Source organism: Habropoda laboriosa, unplaced genomic scaffold (assembly GCF_001263275.1).
Source record: "Habropoda laboriosa isolate 0110345459 unplaced genomic scaffold, ASM126327v1 scaffold81, whole genome shotgun sequence".
In the NCBI taxonomy this organism is placed as follows: Eukaryota; Metazoa; Arthropoda; class Insecta; order Hymenoptera; family Apidae; genus Habropoda; species Habropoda laboriosa.
In genome coordinates, this window is record NW_017100194.1 from 71,139 (window position 1) to 97,970 (window position 26,832).

At 38.4% G+C, this 26,832-nt stretch overlaps 1 protein-coding gene and 1 non-coding gene across 2 annotated transcripts in view; one reads left to right on the forward strand and one right to left on the reverse strand.

Annotated features, from left to right (window-relative positions):
* LOC108570272 (ankyrin repeat domain-containing protein 6) overlaps positions 1 to 26,832 on the reverse strand; it is a 131,804-nt gene that overhangs the window by 68,895 nt on the left and 36,077 nt on the right. The gene's annotated exons all lie outside the window — the stretch shown is intronic.
* Positions 12,407 to 12,479, forward strand: Trnar-ucg. The gene has a single exon. It is a non-coding gene; the product is annotated as a tRNA-Arg (tRNA).

The window sequence follows — 26,832 nt, forward strand, 5'->3', positions numbered from 1 at the left end:
TTTTTGGTGAAAATTTGAAATGTGGAGAGTTAGAAATTCAAAATTTTGAAAATTCAGAGCTTTGTGAATTCGGGGATTTAGAAAATCAGAGCTGTGAGAATTCGAAGAGTTCGAAATTCGAAGCATTGAGGATTGGAAGATTTAAAAACTGAAACTGTGTGTTTAATAAAGGAATATGTTGTTGATATATTTTTCTTGAGGCTTCCTAAGGAAATCAAGAGTTTGAAATGTAAGAAAGACAAGAACAGGAAGGAAAACGTGTTTCTCGCATCCGTTGTTTGAAACACGTTAGTCAGTACTGCGATTAACTTATCGTATACGTGATGCACGGTCATTTCAGTGTGCAATTACATCGTGTAAAAATTTGTACACGCGGAACACGAGTGCTTGTTCCGCGGGCAGTCGCTAGATTTGCGAGCAGATATGATAGAGACGTTATCAAATCCATCAAAGTGTCCATCAATGAATCTACATTATTCGCCTGAGCGCTCGCAATTAAAAGGGGTTGTATTCGTGTCAGGATTATTGTATCGTGTACCAAGTAGAATTCTCTGCGAATACATCGCGTATTCTGATCAAATTACGTTCGGAATTCTAAATATGAAACTTTGAAAAATTGGGGATTTGAAAATTTAGGGCTTTATGAAGAATTCGGGTGCTTCGGAATTTTTAAATTTGAAATTCGAAGATTTGGAAATTGAATACGTTGAGAGTTCTGGGATTTGGAAATTCTAAGCTTTGAGAATTCTGGGATTTGGAAATTCTGAGATATGGAAATTCAAAGCTTTGGGAATTCGGAGATTCGGAAATTCAAAGCTTTGAGAATTCTGAGAGATTTGAAATTCAAATCTTTGAGAATTCTGAGATTTGGAAATTCAAAGCTTTGAAAATTCGGGAGATTTGAAATTCTAATCTTTTACAATTCTGAGATTTGGAAATTCTGAGATATGGAAATTCAAAGCTTTGGGAATTCGGAGATTTGGAAATTCAAAGCTTTGGGAATTCGGAGATTCGGAAATTCAAAGCTTTGAGAATTCTGAGAGATTTGAAATTCAAATCTTTGAGAATTCTGAGATTTGGAAATTCAAAGCTTTGAAAATTCGGGAGATTTGAAATTCTAATCTTTTACAATTCTGAGATTTGGAAATTCTGAGATATGGAAATTCAAAGCTTTGGGAATTCGGAGATTCGGAAATTCAAAGCTTTGAGAATTCTGAACTGTAAATTCAGAGCTTTGAGAATTCAAACATTTAGAAACTCAAACTCTCCTAAATTAAAAAATTATAAAATCCCCCTATAATTTCATCTACACCACAAAGAACATCACATCTACATTCACGACGCAAACCAACCTCTCCAAAGCCTTAGTTACTTGACAGAAATTTTCAAGCCTATATACTCCGAGCCCCTGTTGTATCAACGAGATCGCGAGCGGACAAATGATCAGCCGGGCCATTTGACGTGGCAAGATACTACCGTCTTACAATCAGGACGACAACCGCGACGAAGACATATCAGGATCTCGCCAATAATTCCAACGCGGTAGGTACCGGACGCATCTTCCATAAATCATGAACCTATCCCTTCGAGCGAAACTTCACCCCCTCGCTTCTCTTGGATACAGATTTCTAACGAGCGAACGGGGAATCATCGACAAGCCCTACATGAAAATCACCAATACCTATAGTTGTAAACGGGAAAGTTATTTTTTCCTTTCTTTCTCTCTCTCTCTCGCATCCACGTCGTCCGTACAACGACGCGTGCACTCATGAATCATTCAAATTGCCTCTGAGTGATGGAACTCTCCCTCAACGGGAACGCCCATCTTTCTTTAACCGCAACGAAAAGTTGCGCCATTTCCTTTTTCTCTCTCTCTCTCTCCGTCGATGGTTTCGCTTTCGTTCAATTTCACCATGCTTGTACCATGAAATATGATCATAACGCTAATCACGATCAGCTTGTTCGTTTGTTTATCGTTGCATCTGCTCGTCTCTAATTTTCGTTATCTGATCCGTCGGGGGCAATTCGGGCGAAAGGAGTTTATCATGATAATGGGAATACATTATAATATTTCAGCGACAGTTTCTCAGCTCGTAAACGTAGGGTTTCACGAACCTGGACTGATACGAAGGTGCTATTGACATGAAACATTATACAGTGCAGCTCTTTTTCGTTGCGAGAGAAGCAGGGACGAGGGAATTTATCAGTGGACAGGATATTAATAATTCATTGTAATTAGAGAATAAATTAATACTAATATCTCTATTACCTACACCGATATATGGGGCAATTTTGAAGTCAATAAATGTAGTAAATAAATGCAGTAAATAAATGTAACTTTGAATCATTCCATCATACCATTACATGGGTAATTTTGAAGTCAACGTTGCTTATAGTAATCTACGAAAAGAGAGTCATTTTTAATTATCCCAATTAAGATGCAATCTTTCTGACTTCCCTGCAATTTACCAATAAACACAGAAACAAAGTTACCTTGCAACAGTATTATTGTCCATAACAATCTACCAAACCAGAGAATCCGTTTTTACAGAGTGTTCATCAACATTTACAACGTCGTTGGCAACATCCTCGTGAAAGAGTAAGTGCACGCGACTATCAGAGGGCTCTTGGGGATAATAAAATGCCCCTTGAGCGCGAACTCGCCTTTTGTTCCTTACTGTCATTACGGAAATGAGCGGCTCCAAGTCGAATAAGTATTAATTAACCGGCGGTTAGCTTGCGGTCTACGGGCAGGTCTTGGTTAGCAGTATGTAACTCGGTGGTTCCGGTTGCTCCTATAGCCTGAAGAACGCGACTTGAAGCTACGTTCACAACGTACAAGTAATGTGTTTTATGAAAGTGTACTTTTAGTGTAATTTATTTAGGATTTTTGTGTAATTTGAACTATTAAAGTTATTTGCGTATAATATCTCGCGATGAAAGTGATCGGAAGTTCATTTATCTGATACGTTATGGAGTTTAATGAAGATTGGATTACGAAGATTACGAAGATTGGATTATAGAAACCTTGAAGACGTGAAATGGAAAAGATTGTTGGAGATAAGAAAGTTCAAGTTGTAAGCTGAGGGACTGAAAGCTTGCCTTTACTAGGAGAGTTGAATGCAAAATCGAGGAGTGCAAGATGAAGAGATTATCTGATAAGGAATCGCAATCTTCTAATCCCTATCTTCTTAATCGATCAATTTGATCCTCCGACGTTTCGTATGTTACGTAGTTCTTCACTGATAATACAAAGTTGTAATTTTATTGCTGAAGAAGTGGTATTTAACGTAATTTTGTAAAACGAAAAGGGGGAATAATGGGTGTATAATTCTTTCCGGGTAAATATACCGCCAATGATCTATAAAGTTACGCTTTAAGGCTGGAATTGAGAAATTTGGAAAATTTAAGGATTCGGGAACTTGGAGACTTGGAAATTCGAGAGTCAGAAAATTTGGAAATTTAAAACTTGGAAACTTTCAAAGTTTGGAAACTTAAAACCTTGGAAGTACCAAAGTTTGAAAATTGAAAACTTTGGAAATACCAAAATTTGAAAATTTCTAAATTTGAAACTTGGAAGACTTAAAAATTTAGAAATTCAAGTTTAAAAATTTGAAAAATTGAAACTTTGCAGATTCAGAAATTGGACAGTTCCAAAATTCGGAAATTTCAAAAATTTGAAGATTCGGAAATGTGAAAATCTCTATTCTCCCCCCAATCCCTCCAAACTTTCTACACTTCGAAGATCGCCTCGTTAAAAGAACGAAAACTGAAACAGTTTCACGAAGGTGTCGATTTCACGCGATGTTAGAGCAAGTAACAGCTTAGCAAGACGGGAGCAACTACTTACTTGCTGTGCGAACGAAAATCATGTTAATACACATACTAAAGTACCTACACCCTATATACAGTCCCTTTTACGTCATGCAAGACATGTTACGTATGAATTTACAGCTCTATCTTAATTACACGACCACGATCTCTATGAAATTGTCGAGCATTTTAACGTTCCATCGTCGTTTATTCTTCGCTGGATGTATGCTTTCTTAGCTACATTGTCCGTTGAGAACAATATATTTCATACAAACAGGACACGGTTAATCATAATCTTTCTCATGTGCTGTTGGAAGTATTTAATGTACATTTCCTATCTCATCAAGATGTATAAAATATGAACGTGATTCATTTCCGCGGCTAAATAGAAGACAAATAAAGAAATTTATTCACCAGTTACAACACTGTTACGGCTAATTGGCAGAGAATTATTATAATTATAATTGTTATTACTGCATCGAGAATATTACGAGGAATTCGTCGTGGGAACGGAAATGCTCTAGTGAGAAATCGGTTATATTACATTCAATTAAAAACACTTGATGTAATAGGAGCAATTATTCCATTATAGTTCTATCAATACTAGAACTATAAGTACCGATAAAAATTCCTCAAAATATTCCACTGTTTCGATAAAAAAGGGAATTTCAAAACTACACTAAAACGCAATAATACATTGTTCAAGCTACATTTTGATCTGCATAATCAAACTCGCGCCGCATATTTTGGTCAAGATCCGATAGGAACAGTAACGAAAATGAATTTTAATTCCAATTTTCGATTTAATCTGCAAAATTTAATTAACCTATAATCAGCTTTTCTTACTTAACACAGTACTAAAGCAGTGAACAGCCGACGCTCAGCTGGACATTCAAGAAAAAAAATCACACGTCAAGGGTATAAAAAACAAATCACACCGAGCAAACAAGATTCGAAAAAGAAATTTCCACGAAAACAAAACAGCTCCCATCGGTATCATAACTAACAGAACTAAAAAGAAGCCGACACGTTCATCCTAAACATTATTACCCAGCTTATAACGCGAATGGTATCGTAAAGTGGTGCAGCTTTTACAGTAAATTGCAATCAGAGAATTCTCAAGTTTAATAAACTTTCGAATAAAGCAACGCGTTTCGAAATTTATCGAGCATCCGCAGGAAGCACGCGAGCCTATAGGTGCAAGCGGGCAATAAAAGGTGCACACGCAACACACCTTGTCTCTCCCCTCGTACACAGGAAGCAGAACTTCTCTCTCTCTCTCTCTCTCCCGTGTCAGCTGTTAGAGCATTTAATCCGCGGGGGGAGAGATTAGGCGAACTTCTCGACGGTTGGGGAACGTCGTCACCGGTCGCGAGCAGTTTTAATCGTTGATCAGTGAACGACAACGACCGCCGATCGAACCAGCAGACCGAGGGGACAAGGTGTGTGCTTCGTTTCTCGTTCCTCGAACGATATTTACACGGGCGTACGTCGTAAAACGCGCGCCGCGTAATTAAGCGGTACGCGCGCCTACGTTAATTTTAATGAGCTAGATTACTCTTGAACGACGGCTGTGAAATAACTGGCAGCAAAGCTTCCAGCTATTCGAAGCGCCTATAGCAGAGAAAGGCGTTTTACTGCACGGATCCCCTTTTACAGATGAATTCGACAATGAGGAAAAATTGAAGATACGCTCTCGTTTGATTGGTAGGAGAAACTCAAGCTGCATATGTACATGTGATTCGTTTGATCTTATTACAGGTAGGCACAACCTGTTCATCTCGATCGCGACTATTCTTGAGGAGGGATCGTTTTGTTCGGTTGATGGACGGAGGTACAGTATCGACTGAAAGTTTGGAGTTGTTATTTTAGATTTGTTTCATTTACGGTAGTCTGGTGAATATTTTTCATTAAAATTAGTTTGGTATTTGTTTCGTTGTAAATGTATTTTGAAAAATAATAGAATACTTGTCAAGTGGATTTAATCGAAAGAAAAATTAAAAATTGAAGTTTTTAGGCAGAATGAAAATTATGGCGTTGGGTTTGCAAAATTTGACTAGATTAATTCAGGTTTCATTCTGTTTGGGAATAATGAAATTCAGTTCCGTAATTATATTTATGGTAGTCTGGTGTATTTTTTTAAATCAAAATTAAATAGTTTGGTATTTGTTTCGCTATAAATATATTTCAAAAAATAATAGAATATTTACTGAGTGAGTTCAATTAAAAGAATAATTAAAAATTGAAGTTCGTAGACAGAATGAAAATTATGGCGCTGGGGTTTAGCATTTAGGTTTAATTCTGTTTGCGAGTAATGAAATTCTCTTTCATAATTGTTAAAACGTGAACGAAGATTTTCTTCTTATTGTTAGTTAAAATGTACTAGTTCAAGAATTCGCTGATTTTTCAAATATTGAATTGTAAATTACCCCCTTCTTTATACTTCCGTAGTAGAAATTACTGTATTTCCAGTTCTGAGAGGCGATTTAATTAAAATGTGACCAATTCAAAGTGACTTTCGAAAGATTTCAAGCTCCGCCTAGTCGATTGCATCCCTAGAACCGTAATAATAGGGAAGCAGGTCGTAAAACAAAATGTATCCTCGCGGCTTATTCTGCCGACATCATTTTGACATTGCGGTACAAATCATTACTCGGACGAAGATCACCGAGAAGGTAGTAAGTAGAAGGATCGTCAGCACGAGGCAACAGTCTGTGATATTGAGACTAACAGGAAGACATTTTTCTTTCGTGAAAAAAACCTAACGTTCTGTAGGAAATATAAGAAAGCTTGAGCGATGAGCCATTGTGAGCTGCTGTCAATCAGTTGAACGTTTGAAGAATTTACGGATTAGTTGTAACAGATACCGGGACAGGTAATCTCTTCGCGGAGCTACTAGATTGTTCGTGTTTATCACGTGTACTTCGTTACCTCTGTTTCAATAGAATTGAAGTTCACAAGAAGATCAAGTTTCGTTTCATAAGAAGCTTAAGTTTCTTCGAACTTCGAACATTCGTTCCAAGTTTACAGTTACAATTTACTCGCCAAAGGTTCAACGATTCAAAGGTTCGAAAATTCAAGGGTTCAACGATTCAGAGATTCAAAGGTTCAAAGCTTAAAGGGTTAAAAGACTCAAGGATTCAAAGATTCAAGGGTTCAAAGATTCAAGGATTCAAAGATTCAAGGATTCAATGATTTAAAGATTCAAATATTCAAGGGTTCAAAGATTCAAGGATTCAAAGATTCAAGGGTTCAAAGATTCAAAGATTAAAGGGTCCAAATATTAAAAGGTTCAAGAATTCAAAGATTCAAGGGTTCAAAGATTCAAGGGTTCAAAGATTCAAGGGTTCAAAGATTCAAGGATTCAAAGATTCAAGGGTTCAAAGATTCAAGGGTTCAAAGATTCAAGGGTACAAAGATTCAAGGATTCAAAGATTTAAAGATTCAAATATTCAAGGATTCAAAGATTCAAGGATTCAAAGATTCAAGGGTTCAAAGATTCAAGGGTTCAAAGATTCAAAGATTAAAGGGTCCAAATATTAAAAGGTTCAAAAATTCAAAGATTCAAAGATACAAAAATTCAAGGATTTAAGGATTCAAAGATACAAAAATTCAAGGATTTAAGGATTCAAAGATTCAAGAGTTCAAAGATTTAAAGAACAGAAGATTCAAAGATTTAAAGAACAGAAGATTCAAAGATTTAAAGAACAGAGATTCAAAGGTCCATTCAGAATTCAGGCTTAAACTGAAATTCCCCGAACACAAAGATCCACGTTCAAGTATTTCTTAAAAAGTTCGAAACAGTACCAAAGCCTTTTTCGAGCAGAAATTCCTTCCTTCGAGCGTTCCCCGAAAATTACAAAGCGCAAGCAGAGGCACGGCGAAGGTAACGAGGACTTTTTGGACTGTTTCCTGAATTTTGCGCACTCGCTGTGCAAAACCTGCGGCACAAGAGGCACGCAGGTATGCAACGCAACACGCCCTTGACTGAGAAAACCGGCCCGCGATCCCGTAATCCCCGTTTGAACTCTGCCGTTCTCGCGTGTTTATGATACTTTAATCGCTATTGACAAGCAGAACGAAACTCAGGCCGCTTCGACTACTAATTAGTATCGCAAGTCGTTCTATCCATAAATCATTCAAGGGGGTACATTATACATACACTGTTCAGGAAAAGGGTATTAAAATATTGAAAGTTAGAAAAGAGAGATAACGATGAAATCGCGCTTTCTTAAGACAAAGTCGAAATTATCGATGATTTTTTTTATTGTTCCCCAGGATTAAGAACCTGCAGTTATTTATAATCTGGGAGAGTTTCAAGTTTAATTAATACCTCTATCTTTTTGTAGGCCAATTAATGTATCGTAAATTCACGGGAATATGCAAATTTGATCTAGAATTTCATACGGTACGACAATTCCTCCAAGTTGTTTTCACAATACCTATAAAACCGGAGACGTTACTATAAAATAAACTCATTTCTCAAACGAGACAAAAATTTCTTTTGCAAAAAAAAAAAGATAAAAAAACATACCTCACATAACAGTAAACTTTTTTTAAGCACTCTGTAGAATAAAACAAAAAACTCGCTTGCCAAAAATTTCTTTCGCAAAGAAAAGAAAGAAACACCTGTGTAACTGTAACAATTTCTCCGAATCATCCTGCAAAATAAATAAACTCATTTCTCAAACGAGACAAAAATTCACAACCTCGTTCCAATAGCCTACAATTTTCCACCCGTTTAAACGTCACATTTTGCCTGGAGAGCTGTTACACACCGAGGATTCGCCTAGACAACCTAACAGGTTGCCCAAGACGTACGTCAAGGCGAAGTCCTGGGCGTACAAAGCGCGAATAAATCAGAAAGAGAGCGGATGCGTGGCGTAGAGGCCGCGGAAACACTTGTTCGTTCGAAACGACCGCGAACCACAGGAGACAATGGTTCGCTTTCACCGGAGCAATCGTTGTGCCGTTTCATCGGCATGGCCAGCACAGCAAGCAGGCCATCGTGGTCGCGTTATGGCCACTCGTCGTTAGTTAACGCCATAAATGGGAGACGGGCAGCGGAGCTATGCGAAAGTTCATGAAGTATACGTTGTTACGTCAATTACGCGCTTTAGTCGATGGCGCGGGCTGCGGGCTTCCATCACGTAACGTTGAAACGCGCGTGGACGTTTCGACGTCTTTTACGCCGCAAGAGGTGCACCGAGGAATCTAAATTAACCTGGCCATTCAGCCCGCCGCGCCGAACCCCTCCTGGGCAACGCTTAATATAGTTTATTCTACTGACCATTGTGCGCGCCTACGTCCGGATTATTTCCTTTTGGTATGGACGGGCGGTTCGTGCTGAAACAAACTTTTATTTTCTTCTTGCTTTGTACATTCCAGCTGTGGTCATTTATATTCTTATTAATGTGTCACTGTTGGATTATAAGGAGAAATGAGTATGTGTCTGTGTAATAGTAACAGCAAAAATAATCAACATACTGAGCCAGATTAATATAAATATATATAAATATAGAAATAACATAGTAACCATCTGTTTAGTATGGGTGACGCTGATACGTTTTTTTTCTCGTTGTTTGTTTGATTGATTGCATAGCGACGTGCCTTCCTCGCGTATCAAAATAAAGAAGATTCATAATTAAAATAATATCTTTTAATTTATTACCATAATTCTAACAATCACTATGGAGATTCCCTTTTTTTTTGTGTGTGTGTGGTTTGGCTACTTCTGTTTGCGTCGCATTTATAATTTAAATTTGGGAAAAAACTCGTTGATGTGTACGAGTTGAAAAAAAGTCATTAAAGTTTATGAGGTTTTGAAGTCCAGATTGTAAAACTACTGAAATTCTGAATTTCTTAGGATTAGAATAAATCGGGCTGAAATTTCTTAATTCGAAAATAGTTGGATCCTAAAATCTTCAGATTCGACAATTTTTTGATTTCCAATATTCTCAAACTTTCGTTTAGGTACATGCTGCATAAACTAAACTAGAAAATTTTTGAAATTAATCAATTAATTAAAATAAATTTGGAGAATTTCCAAATTTGATACTTGCTTCGATCGCAAAATTCATGAAATTTTACAAATGTGCAAGTGTAAAGAAACGAAGCAAAGATACGGAGAAAGGCTTTATTACAGCCACACACATACGTGTAAACACCGAAGAATTCTTCTTCTCCTAACCGATAAAACCGTCTGCTCGTTAATCCACGAACATTTAGGTAGTGGGTATCTATGAAATAAATATGTTACGCGGTGCGTGTACGACGTTCACAGAAATACGTTCTCCCACGCACGATCGACGAGTATCCGGAGGAGTGTTTAATGTATTCACCCCTCTTTTCTAGAAGAGTCAGCCGAGGCATGCTAATTGCCTTTTGGACAATAGTGGGATACCGCGTTGGCATGCGATTCTCTGAGCACGTTCTACCTTACATCGGGAATAATTTCGTTTCATTTTAGATGTCTCCCGACTTCTCGTCATTTTTATACTATCATTATTCAAAGAAATTCTACTTTTCATCGACGAGATAGATCCACGAAAAGCGGAGTTTTCGTTTACATTTATTACAATTTACTTTTGCCGAATAATAATATCATTTAAAATAATAACAAATTGAACAAACTGTGACACTAATATATTCTCAAAATCAGTTTCTCAAAAGATACGACAAATTTAAAAAAATAGCTCAAATACCTGCTTTCTGTATTTATTTAAAATATTCCCGATTATTTTATATTTACCTTCGAATTGAAACGCAAGCAAGGCATACTGAATTGAGAAAAAAAGGACCACTGTACACTTCCTGCAAGGAAGACACCGTGAAAATTTCACCGTGACGCAACGACTCGTTGCACAACGCAATCAACGAAACAGTGCCACTATTTAACTCGAGCTTCGTACGGAACAGTGCGCAACTAGGCCTCCTATATACTGCAGAATTCAGCGAAGACTTGAAAACGAATGACTCTGATATACTCTCACTTTCAACTTTCATCACCGTAACGTACTCCGCTTTATCACCACACAACTATCACTCTAACCAATAAATTCACCCGCAACACATCCACTCGAAATACCAAATCCCCGACTACAGACTCACATTTCTATATTTAACAAACCAACAAAATTCCCGTTTAATTCAACTGAAGCAAAAGAGAAATTATACATGTTATTACATCCCGTAAAAAAAATTCACCGTTACCTCGACACGATACGTCATGCTGCGAACCGAAAGGGTTAACGAACGTTCGTACAGATTAATAATAAACTCTGCTGAAGGAACGAGCTTCGCAAAATTCCACCACATTCGAACCATGTCAACAAGCGTACTTCAAACTCTCTCCAGCCTTATATCCCGCTGAAACACCACGGTGAAACACCATGGAACACACGGTGCAACTCTCGCAGCTCTCACATACGGAGCGAAATTCGAAGGACACGCTGGCATTTGTCCGAATAAAACCGGCCCCGGCTTTTATCGTCCAAATAAAGGCGAGATCGCGACATCAGCCTCGCCACACGAGAGAACTGTATACGCGCGCGCACACGCACGCACAAAAGAGACAGTTAAAGAAAGAGAAAGAAAGTCTCAACAACGCAACATTTGTCTAACTAACAAGGTACACCGCGAGGCGGGAACTGTTAAATCATCCTGTATCGGTGTATTTACCGAAGTATAAAACGTCCGACTCTTCTGAATTTATTACACGGCCTTGATTTATCTCGCTGGATCCACAGGGAGGACGAAAGGAGAAGAGGAAGAAGAAGAGGATCCCCTCTGTTTCGAAAAAGAAATCGCGGCGAGCCGTGGGGCCTGCGTGTATTTATCGTCCATCAAAATGTTATCTTTCTCCGTGTAAAATTGTTTTTCCAAGACTGTACACTTCCGACGGAAGGAAAGAGCCTCGAGCGTTCAAACGCACTTCGATGCTCTTTGCTATTTAGATAATTGCTGCGTGAATGCTGTTTCGTTCGCGGTTTCGTTAGGCTTGTTTGGTCTGCGGTGCGATGGAACGGTGAGGAATTTATGGAGAAGCATAGATTTTTGTTGTTTTTAATTTTTTTCATTTTCTTTAGGCATTTCTGGGTACTTTTCTGTGCTGAAGTTTGTGCTGCAGCTAATTTCTCGAGTATGAATGAGAAAGAGTAGACGATTTCATTTTATACACGTATAATAATTGCAAAGATAATTAAATTGATCTTCACACAACACTAAGGAAATATCACAAATTTCTATTAAACTCTCGTAAACTACCTTGTACAAATTTGAAATACACAGGTTCCAAAATTGCATTAAAAATTCACGAAGTAAAATAGTAAAAATTTTTGGAAAACAAATTTGAATTAATAACAACAGAACATCGTATTGACTTTTTTAGAAATCTTTCACTAGCAACTTGTAATAGGAGTATTTTATATTTCCTATAATTTTGGTTTTTTTTTTCACTCTAAGGAATCTGCAGCTTTAGAAAATCGATATACCACGCGAGATTCTCGAAATTATGAACAATTAGCGGGTTTTAAAGGAGATTTAAGGCTCCATGTGTAAGGGGTTTTCATGTTTGGGGTAACTACCCCTATAAGACCGTGTGGCCTAACGGATAAGGCGTCGGACTTCGGATCCGAAGATTGCAGGTTCGAATCCTGTCACGGTCGACATGATTTTTTCTTTTTTTCCCGCGAAACCACGTTTTCGTACAATCGTGGAAAACATTTGGGCAAAGAAAAATCGTCCTAACTTTATTTTTACCAAATATTCTCTTCACGCGAGATTATTTTACCGAGATTTTTCGCACACCAAACGAACGACAAATTTCCAGGAATAATTTATAAAATAGCATTCAATCGATCGATTATTTATTTCTTTTACCTTAATCGATATTGAATTGACATTTTCTACGTTGGGTAAATTTATTCTTTCGCTGGTATTTTTCTGTGAAAATATTTTACCGCGTCGAACTAAGTATCGTTATCTAATAGCTCAGACATTGTAACGAAACGTTTATGTGTTTTTGTCGGAAGTTAGGCTACCGCGATAAGACCGAAGTTTGCGTTAGAGCGTTGATAAAAATTTCACTGTGACTCATACGGTCGAAACTACGTTAAATTAATTGATATGGAAAAACTGTGGATTATAATAGAAGATGAGAGAAATTTTTTTATTTTATTCTTCGGTGTAAATTCATTTTCTCTCGTTCTATGATACAATTTCGTGAAAGTAAGTCGTATAAACAGACGCTGTTCTATTGTTGAAGCATCCGAGTATTGATTAACCTTCGACGGGGACAAGTATACGCGACTTGAGGCCATCTATGTATGTAAATACCGATCGGTGAGTGTCTCGTTGTTGCTGCACAGGTTTTTTGCAAATTTTCCTGTGAACCTAATTATTATACTGCCTCAGCTATTACCCACTAATCATGTTATTAAACTACTTTTATTTATTTTAGAGTGTAAGGAGCGGCGATACTCTAGGAAACTCTACGACCCTTCCTGCCTCACTACAGACGTAAAAAAAAAAAAGTGTCTCGTTTAGCCAGAATTTCAAACGACAACATACGTTCGTTTTCGAAAATGAAATCGTGGACGTGTGTACTTGTAAAATACACTAAGTCAATGTTTAATAAGAATTAACCTTTTGTATACTGATAATGCACACTAAAGCGTATTATAAGAAGCAAAGCATTTTTTTATTTAAATTAATTCGAATTCATTAACATTTTTTTACTGTGATTCAACAAAAACTTTGAATTTAGTCTCTGAAAAACCAAAAGTATTGTCTTAGAGTGTTTTATTGGTAAACCTACGAAATATTTAACACAAGTATGCAAGTACCACGAAAAATTAAAATAAAAGTATTATCAAAGGAGGAGACTTGGCATTAGCGAATAAAAATTTTCAAAAATATTCCAATTTCACCTTTCAGTCGAAACGAAAACCGACGCTTCTCGCATGCTTTACAATTTCTATCGCATTACTTACAAGAGCTGCAAAAAATTAAAACGAAAGTGTTATCAAAAGAGGAGACTTGGCATTAGCGAATAAAAATTTTCAAAAAAATTCCAATTTCACCTTTCAGTCGAAAATAAAAAAGTATGAAAAATTGATCGCCCCGAGTGCTAATGGAGTTTGCCGATAACAGCAGTTCGAAGCGTTCTATGTAGGAGACGACAAAGCGAGCCTAGGCGGCAATTACCACGCGTAATTACGTTTGTTACACGTGGAAACGGGACTCGCGTTAGGTAGCGCGCGTTCTGCACAGGCTCCGGCTTGAAACGGCAAAGGTTGCGCGAACACTCTATAATTCACTGCGCATACCCGGTATCGAGCTACGATAGTGTCGTCGGTTAATTTGTTGCCTCCACAACTGGCCACGGCTCTCGCCAGACCGGCGAGAAAATAAAATTATCCGCGTTAAGTAGGCGGTACGATGCACGTGCACGATGAACGGAGAACGAGAAATAGACAAAGAGTGGGACGAAGAGCGAGCTGATGTGGTCGACGGTGGTGAAAAGGAAGGAAAAAGGGTTGCTCAGAGGCGACCCAGGTGAAATAGAGAGGATTCGAAGAACGAAACGGAGAAAGGGAGAGCACACTTGGTGAACATGCAGCGAGTTAACTGTTTGTGATCTACTATGAAAGGCGTAAACACGAAGAATTAGAGATAAAGCAATTGATCAACCCTAGAACGACTGAGTTCTATGCTAATTGTAAGTATAGAAAATACTAGGGGGATTCCCCGAAGCTGTACTCCTTCTTACACGCTTCTCTTGAGAAAAATTGTTTTTTAAACAAATTGTTTAAAAACATTTGAATACGTTATACTTTGTGAGTTATATTTTTAGTTAGGTGTATTTATAGAATAAAATAGTGTTGTACAATAGTGCACTGATATGAAATCATAATTCTTCTGATGTCAAACATGAATTTGTAAAGTATCATCTTCGTTAAATCCTCGATTGTAACTGATTAAGCAAAGTTACTACGATTCTTCGTTCTGCGATAGTTTGTCACTCTTTGGAGATATTTTCTTTTTCTTAAGAATTATCACAAATATCACTCTTGAACGTGTATACGACGATAAATCATTTTTCGAGAATTTTTCACACAAGCGAAATGGTTCTAACCTAAAATTATTTCGACTTGTGTGTTCCCCTCTCGGGTAATCCCCTCTCAGGAGTTCCAGGGTTAACGGAAAGAAGCTAAGAGATATTCCACCGAAGAAGAAAAGCAAGGAAACGTATAGAACAGGGTAAGACTGAGAGAAGCGAAGAATTTAAAGGAACGACGCCATAGAAAGCAGCAGGAAAGAAAGGAGGAATGAATAAAATAGGGATAAGACGCGCGAGAAACGCTAGTTAACCTATGACCGGAAGTCTTGCGTGCACGCTTGGAGGCGCGAGAAGGGCACACATCCGTTTCTTTGCCGTGGATAGACCGACGAGAGTAGTGGAAGGAGGATTACTTACTATAAATCAATGCGTAGGCGTAACGCGTACGTTTCCCCTCCTGATTATTTACACGCACACCGACAAGTAACTGATTTTACCGCGGGGTGTCGAAACGTTTTTGCAAATTACGACTACAACGCGTGATCTCACTGGCGAATTAGAATTCCTGCGGATTTGTCTAATGAAAATTCGGCACCATTCGCTTCCTTTCTTTCGTCGAAACGTTGTGCGCTCGTTTTATCGTGAAATTTGTTATCATACTTGATTTTCGGGGCAAAATGGCATCATTAGCTTAACCCTTTCATTGCTATTAGCGCCTATAGGCCTTTTGAAAATTTGCTCGCACTACAGGAGCCTTTTCGTGCTCTTCCACCTTAATTTAACAAACAGGAACTTAAAATGATACGGTAAAAATAACAAATTTTGCAGTCGTGTTTCAAATTTGCCGTCTGCCACACACGTTACGTATTAAAAGCTGCCTTACCGAAAGGGTTAAGGGTTACGTATCTTTCATATTATTGAATTTTACAGAACTTTTACTTTATCCCTCGTTATCCAGAATTCAGCTTTTTTCACTTACACCACATTCGCGTTAAACACGGCTCGTATGACTAACCGTTAACCTAACTAAATCATACTGAGTTTAGAAAATGGAAAAAGTTCGAAAGTGAACCGAATTTGTTTCTCCCAGTTTCTACTTTACCGCGAGATGATAATCGAGAGACACTTATCGACAGTGAACGATCGTTGAAGTGGCAGCTGGATTGATTTATATTTCCTCTTATTTTCGAGTATTTAACGTTTAATCGTTCCGATCGGTTCACGGAGCTAAATCATTCAGCGTCGAAGAATTACCTCGCCGCCGCGGAGATCGCTTCATCTCTTTGCCTCGCGCGTCCGTTTGCGAACGGTGGTAGATCGTGCTGGAAGGCCACGATTACGAATTGATTTACTATGTAAAAGCCTTTTCCCTTTCCTAGCCGCTTTCGTGTCGTAGATCAGAATGATCTGTTGTCGCATCCACGACAGTCGATATATTACCGTCGTCCAACGATTAATAACACCGCGGGCCTAACAACATTATTATACGCTCGCGCTTCTATGCCTTTTATAACCTGACCAAACTTATTCCTTCGCTTATTCTATTCTTCTCGATGGACATTAGAATTCTTCAATTTTTCCTCGTATTATTTACGTTTAAAATAATTGCTATGGAATAAAGTTTTACTTCGTCAATGACAATGCTCTCCTTGTAAATTAACCTTCGAAAGAAAGGATTAAGACTGGAAACAGAGTCGCGACACCCCTCTCCTTATATTATCAATTCGTTTGTTATTTTAATCATAATATAGAATGTTTGCTAAAATCAAAAAATTTGGTTTCGCTTGGATACCAGAAAAATTTGATTACTGGGTAACATTAAAGTATCACTTTACTTTCCTCTGTACCTACGACTTCCCTAATAAATAACACTCAGCACCAGTAATACGAAACAGTTACGAAAAATGACCAACGATATTCTACATAACCTGTCCAAGAGTAGCAATAGGCAAGCTAACCTAACCTTCATATTTCAACTATAAATTTTCTTCGTACAACGTTGCGATCGATATCGCGATATCGGAAGATTTACAGACCTCCAATTTCCAATTCTATCAATCTTTCCCTTACACGATCATTTCCAAGACAAGCTACTCTCTATCGATACACGATCATACTCGTCCAACGAACCTATCAATCATACCATCCGAGCGATACCGTAACTCCTCCATATTTCTGAATATTGCAACAGATCGAGAAAGAAAGAAAGAAGAAGACCGCAAGATCGCCGGAGAACCGTTCGATTAGCGATAAGAGCGCGCCTCGGGGGCACATGCAGCCTGCTCGGGATTTCTGGAAAATCGAAAAATCGCGAGAGGACGTGTGGCCACGAACGAACGAACGAGGAAGTGGATATTCACGGGAGAAGAAACGCGGACGTGAGCTGAAGAGGCAATAGGGTGCTCTTCTGGTGGGAGTGAACCAAACAGATTCACCTCGTGGCAGGCGAATGGGTTCTCGCGGCAAAAAGAACTCGCGAGGACTCGTCGCGACCCGTTTCGCCTCTCATCTTCCAGCGAAGAGATCAGAGGCCGACAGCGCGACTTGAGTACATCATCAAGCCCCCGGTCCGGTCGCGCGACAATTACGACGTGATGCTATTCGATTTTCGGCTCCCTTCTTTTCGTCCTGTTTAATCCATCGAACCACGATGGAGCCATATATACGCGTTCACAAAAACACCACGAACGCTACCAACAAGCTCGTGTGCGTTTTTCAGCGATAAAAGTAAACGGGAGAGGGTTCGAAACAATGTTCTTACTAACGTGGAAAATTTGTACGTGTATGTATACTGGGTGTCTAATTTGTAACGGACATCTTAATTACTTTCACCGTAACTGAAAATAAGAAAAAGTGGTTAAATAGAGTTTGTACGATTTGAGAACGTCCATCTAGCGAGAATAAAATAGAAAGTCCCTCCGAAGCCATCTTGAGGGTCACTTCAAGGTCAGCCATATTTTACTGTTTAAGGTTATGATGTTATAGCTCGTTGCACTCGTCTTGATGTCAGCTGTAACTTCATGTTATAAAAAACGGATGTTAATACTCAAAATCGATGACCTGCAAAAGGAATTTTAAGACTGAGGATTTTTATCATATTTCGATGCACGTTTTTGAACCATATAGGATCCTCTTAATAATTTTCTTCAGTCTGAATAGCAATGGAAGTATTTTGGGTGTTCATTGTAAGTGAGACACCCTGTATATTTTGTGTTCTCTGAAGACCACCTGGTGAAGATTCCAAGACAATTATGCTGGACAAGTGGAAATTCTTTAAAAACAAAATTCTACATTTCTCTACGTAATACTACTCAATACGTAACACTACTTATATCATCTTAGAAAAGTATCATTTCTCCTTTACATTCGGCACCTTTCGACTTCTGACAAAGTCAGCCGCAATCCTGGCGAGGCTTCGTATCGCTTTCGCTACAGCAACAGGACTTAGCCTGGAAAGCGTCGAATAGAAGACTTGCAAGAACGTTCGTAGGAGTAGAACGTGATCCTATCGCGAAAACCTCGGACATTTCTTAGCGGTTTTTACGACGCGCGCCGATAACTGTAACACAGCCGTAGGACGTCTGAAGAAGAGCACGCGGCCACGTCGAGCTCTTAATAAATACGTTTCATCAGGAATGGTAAGAAGTGACAGGGAACGATAAAGACTCCTAGAGGTTCTCACCGTCGAATGCTTTCAGGAGAAGTCGATCGAAAGACTGTGACGGGCGGGGACGTTGACATTACTCGCTGGAAAGTTATGCGAGAAATGAGGGTTTCTTGCTTGGTGTACAGGTTTTGGAAGCGAGGGTGAATTCTGATGATACTTGGAATTGACTCGGTTACAACCTCGGTGTGTTAATTTAGAACTTCGGTTAATATTTGCTCGAGCTGCTCTTCCAAATATTTTATCGCCGAGGTTTGAAGTTTTATTTTTATGGAGCTTCAAGAAGGTTTACTTTACCAATTATTATTATAGATACTTCTCTTTTTTCTTTTCATTCTCTTTGTGCATATTTAATATCGTTACAGAATTCAAGAATATTGCTTCGAGCCAAAAATATAATTTAATACAGTCGTATGCAAACAATGTTGTAACTTTCTGTTTATCCGAGATTAATAAATTTTAAGTATATGTAATCTCAAGCAACAAATTACGTAGAATAACATTTTTTGCAAATATATTAAGACTTCCTCTAGCGTTTAAAAATTTTAATAAGGGGCATTGGATTTCGAAGACAGTTCCTGTAGAAAACGAGAGAAGCGAAGGAAAAGTGGAGGACGAGAAAGAGATGAATTATTTATTCTCCAAGCAGATGTAACTAGATAGACGCAAGAAACTGTACATGGTTTAAATTCACGGTTTACCTATTAAACCGATCAGGTTTTATAGCGAATCCCTTTAAACCAGTGCCAGAGCCTTCTTCTATCCCACTTTCACTAGCGTATCAACTGAACTGCACAAAAAATGGGTTGATCCATTCATTAAATCTTATGGCTCGACACTAAACCTGTTTTGATAACCCCGATACCTGCGTGTACCCGTTAATGAACATGCTCCTCCGCGTTTCCGTGTGTATTATAATTGCTATTACTGAGCAATGTGTACTCGTCCAACGAAAGAAGGTACACACGTGAATGAAAAGGCAACCGTTGGATATTTATCTGTAAGATCGTCGTGCAAGAAATCCTACGAAAAACGATGAAATACCACATCGGATGATTTGCTAATTAATTTTCTTTCGATGGGGAAGCAATTAGATTTGCCTATTTTCTAACTGATACTAAAATACACGTAAACAGAATTCCTAGGTTTTTTCAAGATAGAAAATGGTGGTTTTGTTTAACGAGGAATGTATTGTTTAATAACGTCAATTAACAAGCGAGCTAATAAAAGTCTCGTTTAACGCGTTGCGATTAGAAAAATTTTGCTAAATGTTGCGTGTCGTTAGAATGAAGATGTAGAGTGAATTTACTTTTATTATTCACATCAGCAGTGTCATGATAAGGAATATCCTATCAGAAATAGAATTTTGTGAACAAAATTATCTTAGCTAAACTTTGCATGTAAAGGGTCAAAAACACTAATCCTTACAAACATTATCGCATAGATAGAAATCTTTCTAAGAATCCTTTGCTTTTCATCCTCAATCCAAAAAATCTTGTCCACGTTCATTCTACTTAATTATAAAATTTCTACTGTACCGACACTTGCTCCACTGCCCGATAAGCTATCAACAAACACGCTCGAACACCCCACGAGAACTCGACACCTTAACTATTCTACATACTCCGAGCTACCAATCTGAAACCTTTTTCTATCCAAACCCCCCATCTTACTCCCATCGCCAACCGTGTTACACCAAAAGGAGCAACACACATGTTCGACACTTCATACGAACACGAATTCTCGACTATTCACCGCATTCCCGTAGCCGGTGGACCAAGTTTCCCATCCGAATAACTGTACAATCGAGCACAGAAGGAACAAGTACGCGCCTCGACGCAACGAGCCCCTCCGCGAGAAGTGATGGAGCGCGTCTACCGGATCATTTGCTCTAACGCAGCCGGTACGAGCGAATCCTCTCATTATCCGGATGAGGAACATTTAGCTGAGCACCTATCCAAGTCGCCGCTGCTCCGGCCCAGCTACAAATTACAATCATCTCGACAGATTACGCCCGGTCCCGTCGTTTCTCTCGCGAGCATCGTCTTGAATTAGTCCGCGCGGACATCGATTAACTTCTGAGTGAGACATTTGGCGCTACGATTACGTTTTACGCCAGCTTCGACAGAGTTCGGCGGACCTTGGGCAAAGAGACGGAAAAACACCGAGCCGGGAGATCATTTCCTCCAGGTTTCTTTTCTTCTTTTTTACACTGGCCTCATATTTCTCGAGAGGATATCGACAGGATTAATAAGAGAGATGATCGTGTGGAAAGGGTGGTTTTCTTAACCCTTTGGGTGCGCCAGAGTTGGACGCGCTTCAGCGACAGAGTGTAACATTATTTTTTTCGGTATTTTCACAGCTCTTAAGATAACGAAACGAAGAGATTCGACAAAAGTAAATTGGTTATCCTGGAAATATCAAGCTGTGCTGTGCTCGAAATTTTTGTAGGTGAGTATAGTCACATTTAGCAAGGAGAGGGTTAAGTTTATCGACTCGAGAAGATTTTTGTGATAATTTTGTATGATTGGTTTCTTCTTGGATAGATAAATTAGTAGGCTAAACTTAGACCAGACTGTAGTATGATTATTGTAATCATGCTATGTGATAATTGAGTATTATTAATACGATCATTACTGTCGCTCCGGAAATGAGAAGAGGATTTTTAGCAACTGGTAAAATTCTCCATTATACGAGTCTGTGTAGATAAATGTCAGCTGCGATTGTGTAGAAAATTATTAGAACAATGCCAAACAACAGTGAACCCCGGTACAACGTTATTATTATCTTAGTGTTATCATAAATGGGGTAAAGTCGTATTAGAAGAGGGTACAATTTTTGCGTTGAAATAAGTAACAAAATTTTCAAACTTCGGTACCCTATTCTACTCTACCTAAGAACGAAAAAAGTTCGTATGAACATCAGTCCGGAAACTCTTCCTTTCCGAGATATATTAATATTCCTTCGAATAACTGCATCGACCGCTAAAAACTCAAGTGCGTCAGACTCTCGACTCCTTGTCAGAACAATTTCAATAATTATCAACTATCCTTAGCGTTTCTTCAAGTGGCAACGATTTCAATTTCACGAAACGACACGACTTAATGATTCCCCGCTAAATCAAACGCTCGCGAGAAAAAAGAACGAACGAACCGACGACGACGGATAATCGACGACGCGAACATCGAAAAATAGACGAAGAGAAAGACGAAACGAGCGGGAATCTGTACTGATATCGGCGGTAACTAGACGATAGTCCCTGCTTCTAGAAAATAGAGGATTTTCATATCCCGCGGTGTTAAATACCGGCCGTAATAATACGCGCCGTCGGCGAAAGATTAATCGCCGCTAATAAAACGCGTTCCTGAAGCCTTCACTCTTGACTTCCTGCGTTTCGCCTGGCTGCAGCACAGTTTCAACCGGGGGGATTTTCAATTTTTCAACGAAAGAATCGACGAATTTCCACGGTGTCGACAGTCAGGTTTCTGAAAATTATGGCGGCCGATTAATTCGACCTCTGTAGCGGTGCACGGGATAAATTAGGAGACATGCGACGTCCTACGCCTCAATTTACATCGATCTTCTTCAGCCGCTCGAGAATGGACGTTTTCGGAACGCATCAATTTCGCGATAATCTCGATAAATTGCCTCGCGTGTACGCTCGAGCAGAACGCGTGTTTCGTTTATTTCAAATACTCTAAGGCTTAAAGACGAAGGAATTATTAAGGTCTGCGTAAAAATTCGCTAAATTGAACGCGGTCTAAATTGGAAAGGTAATGAGCTAAGATGATCACTGGAACTTTTATCAAGTGGTACTGCTCGATCCAAGGTTGAAGCAATATAGGGATGTGAGAAGATGAAGATTAATACGTATTTTCTGTGTCTTAGACGCAACGTTCCAGTGAAATTTTTACCGTATCTAATAGCTACACAGTGTCAAATGCATATGTAACGTATTAAAACATGAAATTCTTTAAGCATTCTATACTACAATTATGTAATATATAATACAATCTCGTAATTTTAAAACCACTACTCTTTTTTTTTTTTTAAATAAAAATCTGGTATCCACACTTTCCACATTCTAACACCTGCATCGTTTGTAACCCATCCTACAAATTCCACGAACAATCTTCTCTCGTACGCAACGCGAAACCAGTCGAAGAATTCGAATACCTCGCGAATTATCAATTTCCTCTGGCGTCGTATTTTCACAGTAATAAAAAAAAAAACGTGCCGGAATGAAGTGTCGCAACGCCCAAAGTCGAGGTGCACGCATCTAAACTCCCCATTAATTTCTCGTCGGCGAGGGAAGATTAAAAAAGAAGAAAAAAAAAAAAAGGCAAAATCTCGGTAGCCACGGAAAAGCTGAAATTAAATTTCGCGCCGTTCCGCGTCGTTCGCGCGCGTACGCTACTCGACCTAATGAGTTCCTGATGCTGCCAGCATACATCACTGTCTCCTAAGCGATTAATACTTCGTGGCTGTGCTCACTGCCGGCCGAGTGTGTACATACACGTGCAAATAATAAGAATTCGACGGAAAGGAAAAGGAAACAGCGGCGTCGAATTGTTTTTTTCCTCTTTTTTTTCTTTTCTACGAATTTTGTTTCGCGCTATTGCACGCGAGCCACAACTGTGCAACGTGTTATCTCTGTAGAAACGATTGCTGTTTCACATTAATTAACGCTCGCAGTTTCTGTTTATGGCCAGCTTGATATCTTTAATTAGAACGTTAATCTATTACCTTGTCAATCTGAGAATTCTAACACCTTTGCAATTATTATCCTATTAGACGGCAGTTTCCGCTGTGTTTGCCCTCGAATAGCAACTGGATTTATACTTCGTCTCGATCTAACCGTTTCTTCGTGTATTAACGTGCATTCTTTTTTATTCATTCATGAGAATATTTTTATACCTCTCTTCATTGTTGTTTTGTAAATGCGTGCTTGTGAAAGTAACCGCCTACTTTAATAGCTTAACTAGGGAATGATTAATGAATATTCAGCATTTTATGCAGAAGAATGTACTTACTGTATATCGTGCTGTTTAATATTCATTTCACGTTTCACACTTTTATTCGTTAACTGTATCTCTTATGTACTGTACGAAGTGTATTTTTTAAATTCCTTAGAAACTACCATTGAACTTCCCTTCATCGGTATGATTTTATATTAATATTTCTATAAGGCACGTGCAAGTTTCGAATGGGTTGAGTGAACGTAACCTAACCTTCTCTATTCTCTCTCGGAAGAATTCGAGATAGACATAACCTCCTGATACTGTTTCTATTTCTCTTACCTGTAGTTCACATAGATCCTACAATCGAAAGAAGAAGCAATTCGCTCGAGATACCTTCTCGGAAAGATACCAGGCGGCAAAGTGTACCAAGTCGTGACTTCAGAGATGTTGTCTGAAAGATCCTCCAAGGGATCGGCACGAGTTCTTCTCGGAACTCATGATTTCGTTTCTGCGGGTCAACAGGTCGTGCTTATAATTGCTTATTAAAACAAGCCAGCGTCCGGTTAACGAGGCCGATACCTGGAAATACTTCGTATTCGAGGCAACATAGATCCGTGTCTCGAGAAAATATCTCTTTGGTGAAGATAGAAACGATTCTAAACAAAATCTTTAGAAATCCTTGAAAATTGAGCTACCCCGTATAAAAAGAAATAAAGAAACGATGTTTTATCGAAAAAGTGATCGAGAAATTAATAGACAAATGAAGAATCATTTTAGATACTGGAAAGATGAATAGTAGTGCTACTGACTAGGTGAATAATTTCTAACCAGATTCATTAACATAACCTACATTAAGATTACATTCAACGTAGATTAAATTTTAATTTAGATTAAAATATGCGTATATAAATGTATCTTTCTCCATTCAGAGATAAAACTTTAGGTTATTAATAAATCGTAAACCTTTCAATTTGAAAGGACATAAAAATTGTATAGGTCAGTAGTATGTACTTACATTCGCAGATGCTTATTTCCACAGATCGTAAATAACCTCGCTAATGGTGTTCGATGATAACTCCAGACGTAATGAATAAAAATTCAGCATGCACAGAAATCCAAGTCGACCGTAATTAAATTGGAACTTACTGTTTTTCACAAGCACTGGACGAGAGTAAAGTCTCGATTACAGGCGCACGCGAATACATTACGAGTTAAAACGAACCGGCAAGCGAAACGATATTTACGTTGCAATAACGAAGGTATATAACGCGAACGCACGAGTCGAAGGTATTTGTAAATTACTGAGATGCGAGACAAATAATTTTACGAGCTCATCCTGTCTAGCGTCCGCCTCTTATTTACCCGTGAATTAACACTCGTTCGCGATAGCACCGTGGAAAAATGGAGAAAAGAATATTCCCGATTTATTACGCGTCACTGGCAATATTTTGCGCGCGAATTTATGCTTCCAGACTTCGTGTCCAATACTGCGCATGCGCCAACTTGCGTGACGCGCCTGCGTGAAACCGCAAAGCGGGTGAAAGCTGTACTATTTTTTGGTTATGTACATGCACGTCATTACCGGTAGGTCTCGATTCTGCGTTAATAATTCGCGAATGTTTAGAAGCAAGTATTAGCAGAATTATGAAAGTCCGGAGATTTATGAGAGATTAGCGTCCCCGTGGAATGATATTTCTAATAAAGGGGTTGTTCCTCGAGGTAATTTCTCACGGAGACCGTTTCGTGAAATTGAATGATCGCCTCAGGTTTTTGCGACTTGTCGCGGCAAGGATGTTAATTTAATGTAACGTCGCGGGATGAAAGTATTACATTGGCGTTATAATTAATTTCAATGAACGTGTAAGTGGAAGTATAAATCATATTGTGGTATTAATACTTGTACATCGAAACTTCTTTACCTTCGAGTGTAAATTATGAAAATTTAAACTTTTAAATTAATAAATTACACAAAGTGAACAGCGTAATTACCATGGATGATAATTCTTCTATGATTAATGGTACGCAAAAATAGCAGTGGAAAAGATCAAACGTCTGTATTTTTCCCTTAACGCAACAACACACGGTGAAACAGCAATTTCATTTTTTTTTTTTTTTTTTTTCGAACATTCTGTATATGTAATAATTATGATACCCGAAAAATGAATAATTCACGAGATACTTGATATATTTTATGGCTCTTGTTTTCGAACGCTTACGAACACTTTATATCCTCTAATTTACACGTTCCATAAGTTGACAGCCGATAATCACGGAGGGAAATTTGAACTTACGGAATTATCCAATGTCGTATCGTAATCATGTGAATTATTCACTTCTTGAGTACCTTACGTTTATATGTAGAATATTAAAAGAAATTTGAATTACATCTCGATTGCATGACTCATACCCTATATATATACATATATTTTTTTTTATAGAATTCGAGATAATTTCCAGGTTCTAGAAAGCAAGACTCTTAAGACAAAGAGCACAGGAGAAAGTGAATCGAAGGAAACTCTTTGTGAATTTGAATTTAAGGTGTCTGATTAAACACTCTTTATGCAGATAAAACAATTACTCGCTGCACGATTCGTAACCTTAGTATCACGATGCCAATTAAGAAGGGCCGTTATAAAAATGAACGAACGATCGCATATTTCCCTTGAACGTCGGCCTCTAGGATCTATAAGCACCTTAATTAAGCTACGTATACCGTTTCAAAGCGCGAGATCACTGCGCGCTTCTACGTAAACGATGCAATTTCATTACGCTAATGCCTGTATTTCACCATGAATAAGGTACTAAGCCCGAACTAAGTGGTTTCTATGTATAAAACTTATTTCGTTCGACACGAAGCAAGGCGAAAATTGGCGAAAAAACGCTGACCAATCATTTTCTTGCGTCAATGAAAATTAATCTATATCTCTATTTTTTTTCTAACCTAAAAAGGATAAAAAGAAGGTGATGTAAAATCGTTCAATCCTTCGTATAACTATTTAATGAATTCACTTCCCACATCGTTTCAATGTGTTTTTCTAACAATCAGACTAAACATAAATGACTACTGGGTAACGCATATAAAATTGGCGCGAAAATTAAAGTACAATTAAAAAATTAAATCCTTTTCAAGTTAAAAATACCGCAATGTAACTCCAACGTACAGTATACACACTGTTACCAAGTAAACCTGTAAAACTGCATTTACATGCGCCATCAGGTACAAGTCAAAGGGTTAATTTCCATTACCACCAAAATTAAGCACAATAACCAAACGCGTCGACCTCGCTGGCCTCCTGAACGTTCCTCGCCATCGGTCCATAAATCATCTGAGC